The following is a 9,580-nucleotide window of genomic DNA, read 5'->3' on the forward strand; positions in this document are numbered from 1 at the left end:
GGCCTTGGTCCTCTTCAGTTTCTTCATCTATAAAATGAAGATAAGAATAATTGTATTAGCTTTGGAGTCAAAGGGCCTGCGTTCAAATCCCACCTCAGACACTTACTATGTAATGCAAACTCATTCAAAATCCACAGGCTAAAGCTGCTACAACCATAAAATTAGAAAGTTGGGTTAGACGGCTTCTGAGAGCCCTTTCACTTCTCGAGCTATGACTAGTGACCCTTCTGCTCACCTCACAGAATTGCTATGAGGAAAGAGTGCTTTGCAAACTTTAAAACACTCTAGAAATGTATTTTGGTTATTGTTGTCATTGTCATATTAAGGTGGAACCAAAGCCAGGCCAGATCTGTCCATCCAGGAAACCCAAACAGCTTCATTGTAGGAAGGGTCTTGGGTTCGACAATCCTCAGCCTGCAGGTTGCCTGGTGAGTTGTGCCAGGAATCAGCTAGAGAATCAGCATAACTTCTTTCCTAAAAACAAAAGTTGGAGTGGAGGGGAAAAGGAAGAGAGTAGGAGGAAGTAGAGGTTTGAGTGAAAAAAAAAACCAACCTGACCAAACTAAATAAACAAAGCAACAAACCAAACCTGACTTATAAATTAGCAACAAGAGGCCTAAGGATGAGATGTGATGGATCCAGTGAGGCTGGAGATGTCTTGAGGTGATTTTATAATTTTCCTGTTTGCCTTTTTTGCATGAAGTCAAGGACGGTTCTTGGGAATGGACTCTGGTATTCTAAGATGAATTATTGGAAGAAGGGGTGCTGAGGTGGCACCCATGCTTGGGATGTTTACTCAGCCGAGCCTTTATCCAGGCACCTGGGAGGAGACCGTGCTCCTTGGTTGTTCTCCTAGGCTACTGTCCTGGGGTGCTTGGGTGGCCCTGAGCCAAGTGACCGGTTTAGGCTCTCGGATGAGCCAGGGACAATGCTAGGCTTAGAGAACACTTTGGTTCCTGTACTTAGCCCGGGCAAAAGCATGGGAAGATGGGGGGAGGCTAAGAGGACAGATGTTGGATGTTGTGCCTGGACAATAGTCCCGAGTCATCAGTGATGAAAATTCCCATGTCTGCCTCCTCCTGAGCTTGTGCATATACACGTATCTTCCTTCACAGAGATCAGTCTCATCCCCTCCCCCCAATGAAACAGCTGCTGTTGTGTCTCATTAACCAAAAACCCATTTCCTTCCTTCCCTTTGGCTTCCTCAGGGTTACTTGACAACATGCCCCATTTTCAAAATCCCACAATTAAGTGGCATGTGAATCTGCTCCTGGGATTTGCCCCTCCAACTTCCAGAGGTGGTGGTGGGGGGGGTGGAATACGAAATACTGGAACTTCTTTTGAGCATGGCTGGAAAAAAGTGGGTAAGAGGGTTCTCTCTCCCCTCTGAGCTGATCAGAGAGATTGACAGAGTTTAAACAGAATCCTGTACCAGGGTGCTATGGATAGATATGAGAGAAAGTTGGGTAGACAAGCTATCAATATGCTGGTTGAAGTGTGTGTGCATTTCAATCAGTGAACAAACATTTATTAAATTCCTTACATAAGCCCTTAGGTATCTTGCTTGGTGCAAAGATTTACAAAGCATCCTAAAAGTCTTAGCACAAGTGTAAGCTAAAGCACCAAGACTTTTGGGACACCTTATGTAAAGATATTCAGAGCTGTCCCCGCCTTTATTCGATTAGGATACACTATATGTACACATAAACATATTTACAAAACAAATACGAGGTAATTTTTTGAGGAGAAGCTGGTAGGGTGGGGGGAGATTAAGAAAGACCTCGTAGAAGAGGTGACAGGATCTGAGTTTTGAGGGAAACTCAGGATTCCAAAAAGTCTCCCAACTGTCAAGTACCCATTATACTCCTTGAAGAAGTGACTTAGTATGGATAAAATGGGGAGGTAGCAATGGGACTGATGAATAAGACCAGTTTATGGTTAAAATACTAAATCTTCTTAAAGTCCCAGTTTTGGAATCTGGAATACTTATCAATCAATCAATCAATCCACAAGCATTGATTAAGTGCCTACTATGTGAAAGGCATGATACTAGGTGCTGGGGAAATAGAGAAACTGATAAATCTCTAAATACTTATTGGACACCAAGCTTAGGCAGCATCATGCTAGATGTTAGGGGTGGGGATGGGAGAGAGAAGCATGAGACATGTCGCTGACTTCAAGAAGCTTCCCTATTATTGGGGAATCAAGATTAAAATACATGAAAGAATGACTTCCAAAATGGAAAACAATGTAATTAATTAAAAGACAATGTAGTTACTTGCTAACTTGTACAATATAGAATTTCTGTGCCAGAGTGGGGAACTTGCAGCCTCAAGGCCACATGTGGCCTTCTAGGTCCTCAAGTGCAGCCTTTTGACTTACTTTAAGGGATTTGTTCTGTGAAGTTTGAATTCAGTCAAAGGGCCACACTTGAGGACCTAGAGGGCCACATGTGGCCTTGAGGCAACAGGTTCCCCACCCGATCTGGATCTGTGCTGTTTGGAGATTCAGGATGATGGAGACCAGTGAGAATGGGAATAGTCAAAGAAGGCTTCTTGGAAAAGATGGATTTGAGTTGGGCCTAGAAGAGTGGCTAAGATGCTACTGGGTAGGCAGAGGTGTTCCAGATACAGGAGACAAAAGGCTATTAAGTTGAAGGGCCGGAGAGCAAGCTGGATTGGTAGGAAATCAAGTTGGCTGAGCAGGATAGGATAAGACAAGGGAAGTCCTTGAAAATCGGGCTGAGGAGCTCAGACTCAATGCTATAGGAAACAGGAAACCATTGGAGATTTTTTTTAAACAGGAAAATGATATAATGGCAGTGATGTTTAAGGAAGTTAAATGTGGCAGTGGTGTTTGGGGATGGCATGGAGGCAGAGATACTAATGAAGATGCTCTTGTAACTAGAGCATCAGGCTTCCTCATCTAGAAAACCAGGGAGTGGGGGAGGCAGTATGGGGTAGTAGAAAGAACACTGGATTTATAATTAGATGCCCTGTATTTGAAGCCCAGCTGTGTTACTATATTAGCTAGCATTTATATAGCACTACCTGTGTGACCATACTAAATCCATTTGGGCCTTATTTTCCTCATCTCTAAGGCCTGAGTTCAAATCTAGCCCCAGACACTTTTTATTGCTGTGTGACTCTGGACTAGTAGTCACTTAACCTCTGCCTGTCTTCATTTCCTCATCTGTAAAAAAGAAAATTATAACAGTACCTATTTCCCAGGGTGGTCATAAGGATCAAAAGAGATAATATTTGTAAAGTTCTTTGTAAACCTTAAAGCATTGTTCAGATGTTATTATCATTATTATTAATTTTTCTAGAGGTTTTCTAATGTCCTAGCAGCTTTAAATCCTGTGAGCCTATGAGAAGTAATGAGAGCCATAGTTTGAGAGTTGGAAGGCCCATTCAAGTTACACCCCCCATTTTACAGATGAAGAAACTGAGGCCCAGAGAGGGGAATTGACCTCTCTATAGTCACTTAGCTAGTAAGTGACAGAACTGGGATTTGAACCACGTGTTCTCTGACTATTAAATCAGTGCTCTTTCCCCAGTGGCATACTGCCGCTAAGGGACTTATAGAAGACATATTTTGAAGGGAAAATCAATGTGATTTGATCTTTGACTGGATACGAGAGATGATTCAAAAGAACTATAAGTTTTCAAGTCCGGATAGATAGGAGAATGTTGGGTCCAGTGAAGAAGATGGTTGGGAAGTGTTCTATTTAAAAAAAAAAAAGAATGTAAGTTCCTTGAGGGCAGGAACAATTCTGTTCTTATCTTTAGGTTTCCCAGTGCCTGGGAATACACATAGTAAGCGTGCTTTTTACTAGGTTAATTGACTTTTGTGTATGGGTGTGATGAGAGTGAGGAAGATGAGATTTTTTTGACTTCTACCCTCTATCTTTCCCAAGTAGATAAATACTCAGCTTGAGCTCATTTTCATTCATAGTTCTATCTGGTGACAGCTTAAATATGCAACTTGCCTCTTTTCTGGATCTACTTATCACAACCTTGCTTCGATATGCTTCTCTGACTTTCTTCTCCTCCCACTACTATTCCCTGTTTCCAGACCTTGAGCCTGGTCATCTCCCAAGAGCATGTGTCAAAACTGTTATTACAGGTCAGATACCATTATGACAAACATCTCTGTGTGAGGGGGGGAAAGTTCCCAAGTTCCAAACAATAACCTACTTTAAGCAGCATTCAATACAATAAAATTTCACATGGATCAAAGAATTTGGAGAGTCTTTTTGAATTGTCTGCAGGAAGTCGTTCTGGCCCATAGGCATATGTGTAAGCACCACCCAAGAAGCTTCTGTGAAGTTCCAGGCCCACAATAGAAGGGCACCCCCAGGGTCTGGGGACAGTGGGTTGGAGGGGCCAGGAATTTAAATGTACACAGGTGTAAACAGATCCAAAGCAATGGGGTGGGGTGTCAGTTCCAATGACAAACAAGCTGTGTGGAATGAGTCCTAGTATCACATTTCAAGATGACTGTCATTCTCTCTTCATCAGGGAAGTCAATCATAGGAAGAATATTTCTGGCAGTTAAGCCCTGCTTACCAATTAAGTGCTAGAGCTGCCTTCCCATGTGACTTCTAGCTTGCCAGCAACTAAATGAAAAAAAAAATGCAAACATATGGGGTAAATGTACAATGTGGCTGAGGCTCTCTCCTCCTGAACTTCACCCCAGCTGGAACAAGTTAGGTTGTGAGTCTGTCTGGGTAGGTTTCAGTGGGTTTGAAAGAAATGGTGAATGTTCCCAGAACATTTTCTTTCTTAGCTGATAGATGCAAATTGGGATCCAGGATGGAGTAGAGGGCCAGGTGTTCCCTAGTTGAAGGGCCAGGGAGAATATTTGGCTTAAATCTTTGTCTTGGCTATACATGTGGACTGATACTGTTGTTCCTCCTCCCCCCCCCCCCCCCCCCCCCCCCCGCATCTAATTTTGCTTTGTTTTGGCCTAGGCTGTGATTTCATTAATGTTGGAACCTCCCAGAGTGGAAACTCCCTTTCTGAATATCTGCAGCTCTTCTGTAACTTATAGCCTTAAAGAATTCTGTTGGACACTGAGAAGTTAAATGATATGCTCAGGGTCACTCAGTCCATGTTATGTCAGAAGTAGGACTTGGACCCAAGTGCTCTTGGCTCTAAGGCTGGCCCTCAACTTCCTGCTAGAGGTTGCTTTGGCATTCGTTTTACTAGCAGCTCATAGGATCATGGATGTCAAGCGGAAGGGACCTTAGAGGTCATCTGGTTCAGTCCCTTCATTTTACTGAGGCCTAGAGAGGGAAAGTGACTTGTCCAAAGTCACACAAGTAATGAGTGGCAGAGCTGGACCTGAAGGATTAATACTACAAAGTCCAGGGCAAATTGAATACATTTTACAGGTGTTTAAAGGGTCTTGCCTGCCATAAATAAATCTGGGTGTTCCTTTTTTCCTTAGGAGCTGGGAGAGTTTCTTTCCTACCCTGACCACCAGCATTACCCTCCTCATCCCCACCCCCAACCCCCAATGAATTTTAAATGCCACTGTAAAGGGTTGGCTGGTGACCTGGAAAATTCCTGCTTGCTTTGTTACTGTGTTAATGACCCCATCAGTTTAAATCTTAAACCCCTATGAACCCTTCCTTCCCCCCCCCTTTATTTTCTACAGGAGCTAAAGTCTTTCCTGAAAAGACTTTTTGGAAAGGGAAAGGGAAAGGAAGGGGGATTAAAAAGAGGAACTTTTTAAAAACTGGCTGATAGGGGGTCATTCTATATCACTGTACAGGGATGTAAGGAAGTAGGGCCTTTAACATTTTCTTCTAAATGATGCTGATAAGTTTTCTCAAGAAACAGTATCATAATCTTGTGGATTTTTGGTTTTTTTATTGGGGAAACTGAGGCACAGTGTAGTGGATTACTTTTGTCCTGTTATTACATGGCTTCTAAACCTTCACTCCTGTTGTCATTACTGAATCATCTTGGGACTTTAGAGACACAATGCAAACAGAATACCTCACTAAAAGAGATGAGATGCCTCTGGAAATACACAGTGGTCCTCCATGTCTGGAGTGCAGGTCTTCCTCCCATCCTCTCCTCTCCTCTCCCCCTCCCAAAAAAACCCTCACACTTGTTTCTAATCTCACTTCGTACACAAGGCATTCCTGATCCTTTCGATTGTTAGCACTTTATCCCTTTTATTTGTATTTACTTATCCAGGTACTGTTGTATTCCTGAAGCAGAATAGAAGTTCTTCAAGGGTAAGGATTATGTGTGTATTTGTTTGTCTTTGTATCGCTGCAAGCCTGGCATAGAACCTTGCACACTGTCAACATTTAACAAGTTATTTGTTGATCTGAATTGAATATGAGCTAAATTCAGATTTTGGATTCCTGAAGCCAGGGTATGATCCCTAGACCACAAAGCCTCTCTTGACAAAACTGGGGTGGGGGGAAGGGGAATGTTCATGAGATTTCACTTTTCTGTTGTAAAAGCAGGAACCTGAAGTTTAGACTCCCAAGGAAGACAGGATTTGGGGATGCTCCCCTACCCTGTATGTATATATTACTTTAAAATTTTTCACATTTTTTTTTGGCGGGGATGTCAAAAGTCATACATCCATCTTCAAGGGAGAACCTGTATGTATGGTAGCTATAAAGCTTCTAAAATCAAGGTGAAACAGTGGCAGAGCAGAACTACCCAAAGACAAAGGGGTAGGGGAGCCAGATTTACCTTTTGGGCTTAATTTCCTCAAAAATGAATTTGTTCCTGGGTAAAGCAACCACACAAAAGATTGGAACCATCTGCACTTGTCTAAAAACCCAGGAGCAAAGAGGCTGCAGGTTGCCTAGTCTGAACAAGGCTTTCTTGGCAGGTCTACATAACCACCCTTTTCCTACCTTCTCCCTACTATACATGCATTCCCAGGGACCTACTCTAGTGTCCCATCTTGTCCCATTTCCAAGCATGCCCCTACCCAAAGCAAGAACATCATGGAGAATATGTTGAAAGGTGAAGGGAAGGACAGGAGTCAGCTGGAATGGCAGCAGGCGGTTCATATGTCCTGCCCCCACTGTTATTTGGGATACATAGGAAGTTCATTCATTCTCGTTAGCAGCTCCACCAAATGGTGCCTCTGTCTAGTTAAGGCAAAAACCCAGTGTTTTATGGGGATCATCTTTGACAGGAAACAAGAGAAAAAAACACAGAGAAACCAAAAAGGTGTCTAAGGCTGTTTTCTTAACTCATCAGTTTTAAGCATAAAATCCTTGCTTAGAAGGGATCACTGGAGGTCATCTACTCCAATTCTATGTCTTCACACTTATGTTTCTAATTTTTACAAGTCTTTAGGGAAGGAGATAGCACCTGATCTGGAATCAGATGACCTGGGTTCAAATCCTAGGCTTGCTTAGTGTGATCTTGGACAAGTCATTTAATCTTTTGGAGCTTCAACTTCTTTATCTGTAAAATGAAGGTGGTGGTTTCAGGGAGGGGTTGGATCAGTAAGGTCGAAGATCCTTTCCAACTCTAAATACTATGAATTTTCTCTCAGTACATAAAAGCTTAATAAAGTTCTTCCTTACCATCTAACCTGAATTGTTCTTGCTGCAGTTTGAAGCTATTTCCACATGTATGTATGTATAGGCATACATTCACATATACATATACACACATATATAAGCTGAAAGGGATCTTAGCAATTATCTTCTAGCCCAATCCCTTTATTTTAGGGCTGAGAAAAGCAGATGAATTGCTTAAGGTTACACAGTGCCAGCAGCCGAATGGGTCTGGAACCCTAGACTCTTGAGCCGTGTTCGGCTGTTTTTTCCCTATTGGCCACGGTCTAATTCTTTGCCCTGTAGTGAATCCATTCCACTTCTGCCCAGCTTTTAGGACTCTAGTGGAAAGTGTGTAGTTATGGCTGGCTCTTTATTTTTATTTGACTGCAGTATAATAACTTTCATTTATTAACTCTCCCTCTACTCAAGGGATTTTTCTCCTTTCCTTGATCAGAGCCAAGGTCCCCAAACCATAGACCTGGGTTCTTAACCTAGGATCTGTGAACTTTTTTTTCTTAAATATTTTATAACTATTTCAACATAACTTATTTCCTTTACAACCCTACATATTTTATTTTACATATTTAAAAAACATTATTTTGAGAAGGGAACCACATGCTTCACTAGCTGGCAAAAGGGTTCAGGACCCGAAAAAGGTTAAGAAGCCCGGTTACAGAATCATTGCATACATGGAGTTCCCCTCCAGTACTGACCTACTGTAGGTCCAATGATGCCCTCAGAACGATGTTCAGCAAAAGCCTCCGATGGCATTGTAAATATCAGTCTGTAGCACTATAAATAAATGGCAATATAAAAGCTGCTTGTGCATATCTGTATCTATCCAGAGATACAGCTATACACAGTTTATCATTTTTTAAAGGTATACATAGTTCTGTTTTTAAGACTCAGCTGTTTAATTTTGGAGTTCACAGAGCTCTCTATGTTTTTGAGGCTAGAGAGGCAGCAAAGGAAAGGCAAGCTGTGACGGGAAAACAAAACACGGAACCCCCCCAGGCAGTCGAGGCTGCGCTGCTGGGAGGAGCCGCTGCTCCCGTTCAGCTCCTGCTCCGGGATGCTGGCCCCCACCCCCCTCCACCTCCATCCCCCTTAGCCCCCTCCGCTAAGGATGGCCCGGATACTGCCATCAATCACGGATCTCTGCGGCAAGCTCTCCTTCGCCTCCCCCCCTCAGGGCAATGTTCAGAAGAAGGAGATGGGGGGGGCGAGATCCAGAGAAAAGAAGTTGGGGGGGGTCCCTGCTCCTGCAGCTCACTCGGTGGCAGTCCCTCCCCCCAACCTCCGTTTTGCTGCAGTGCTCATCCTCCCCTCCCTCTCACTGCTGCTGGTCCTCCTCCCTGGAAGTCGATCCGACCTCATTAAGTTTTCGGAGCAGATGCTCGTGCGAAAGGGGGCGGGTGGGGAGGTCAGGCGGAGCCCCCTCCGGTCATTCTCCGCATTCCGGCTGTGCCCCCGGCTCCTCCTTGCCGCCCGGGGTGGAGCCGTGGCTGGGGGGAAGGGAGCCAGGGTGGAGGCCTGCTCTCTCTCTCCCCTTCCCCCATCCTCCTCTCCCCCATCCCCCCAGCCTAGTCGCCCTCCTCCAGGTTCCCGCACCCCGCCTCTTTTCACGGGCGGCGGGGCGGCTATCGCTTTAAGAGCCTGTGAGCTGCCTCCGCCTGGCAGGCGCCCGGAGCCTCACAAAAGAACAGGATGTTGTTGATTTGTCACCAAACCACAGAGAGGAAATGATTGTAAATTTCCTTTAAACATCCCCACCGCGCTCGGCCTCCCTCGCTTCCGCCTCCGCCTCCCCCGCAGCAGCCCGGGAGCTGCCTCCTCGGCCTCAGCCTCTCCCCTGGGGCCGCCTGCTCTCTGCTGTCCTCCCTCCAGGCTCCGCTCCCCACGACCTCCAGAGACCGGCTTCCTACCGAAGCCCATCTTGGGAGACCCCTTTAGATGCGCCCCCCATTTTTCATTTTCTTATGGCTTTTTTTGGGGGGGGAGTAGAGAGAGGAAGACACATAAAAGGCC

General features: G+C 44.5%; 1 long non-coding RNA gene across 1 annotated transcript; it reads right to left on the reverse strand.

Annotated features, from left to right (window-relative positions):
* Positions 1 to 7,213: 7,213 nt before the first annotated feature.
* LOC144455970 (uncharacterized) lies at positions 7,214 to 9,231 on the reverse strand. The gene is made up of 3 exons (XR_013484866.1): positions 8,925 to 9,231; positions 8,266 to 8,344; positions 7,214 to 7,454 (listed from the first exon to the last, which is right to left on the reverse strand). It is a non-coding gene; the product is annotated as an uncharacterized LOC144455970 (long non-coding RNA).
* Positions 9,232 to 9,580: the final 349 nt, after the last annotated feature.

This window comes from Phascolarctos cinereus, unplaced genomic scaffold (assembly GCF_003287225.1).
Source record: "Phascolarctos cinereus isolate Bilbo 61053 unplaced genomic scaffold, phaCin_HiC Scaffold_2;HRSCAF=192, whole genome shotgun sequence".
NCBI lineage: Eukaryota > Metazoa > Chordata > Mammalia > Diprotodontia > Phascolarctidae > Phascolarctos > Phascolarctos cinereus.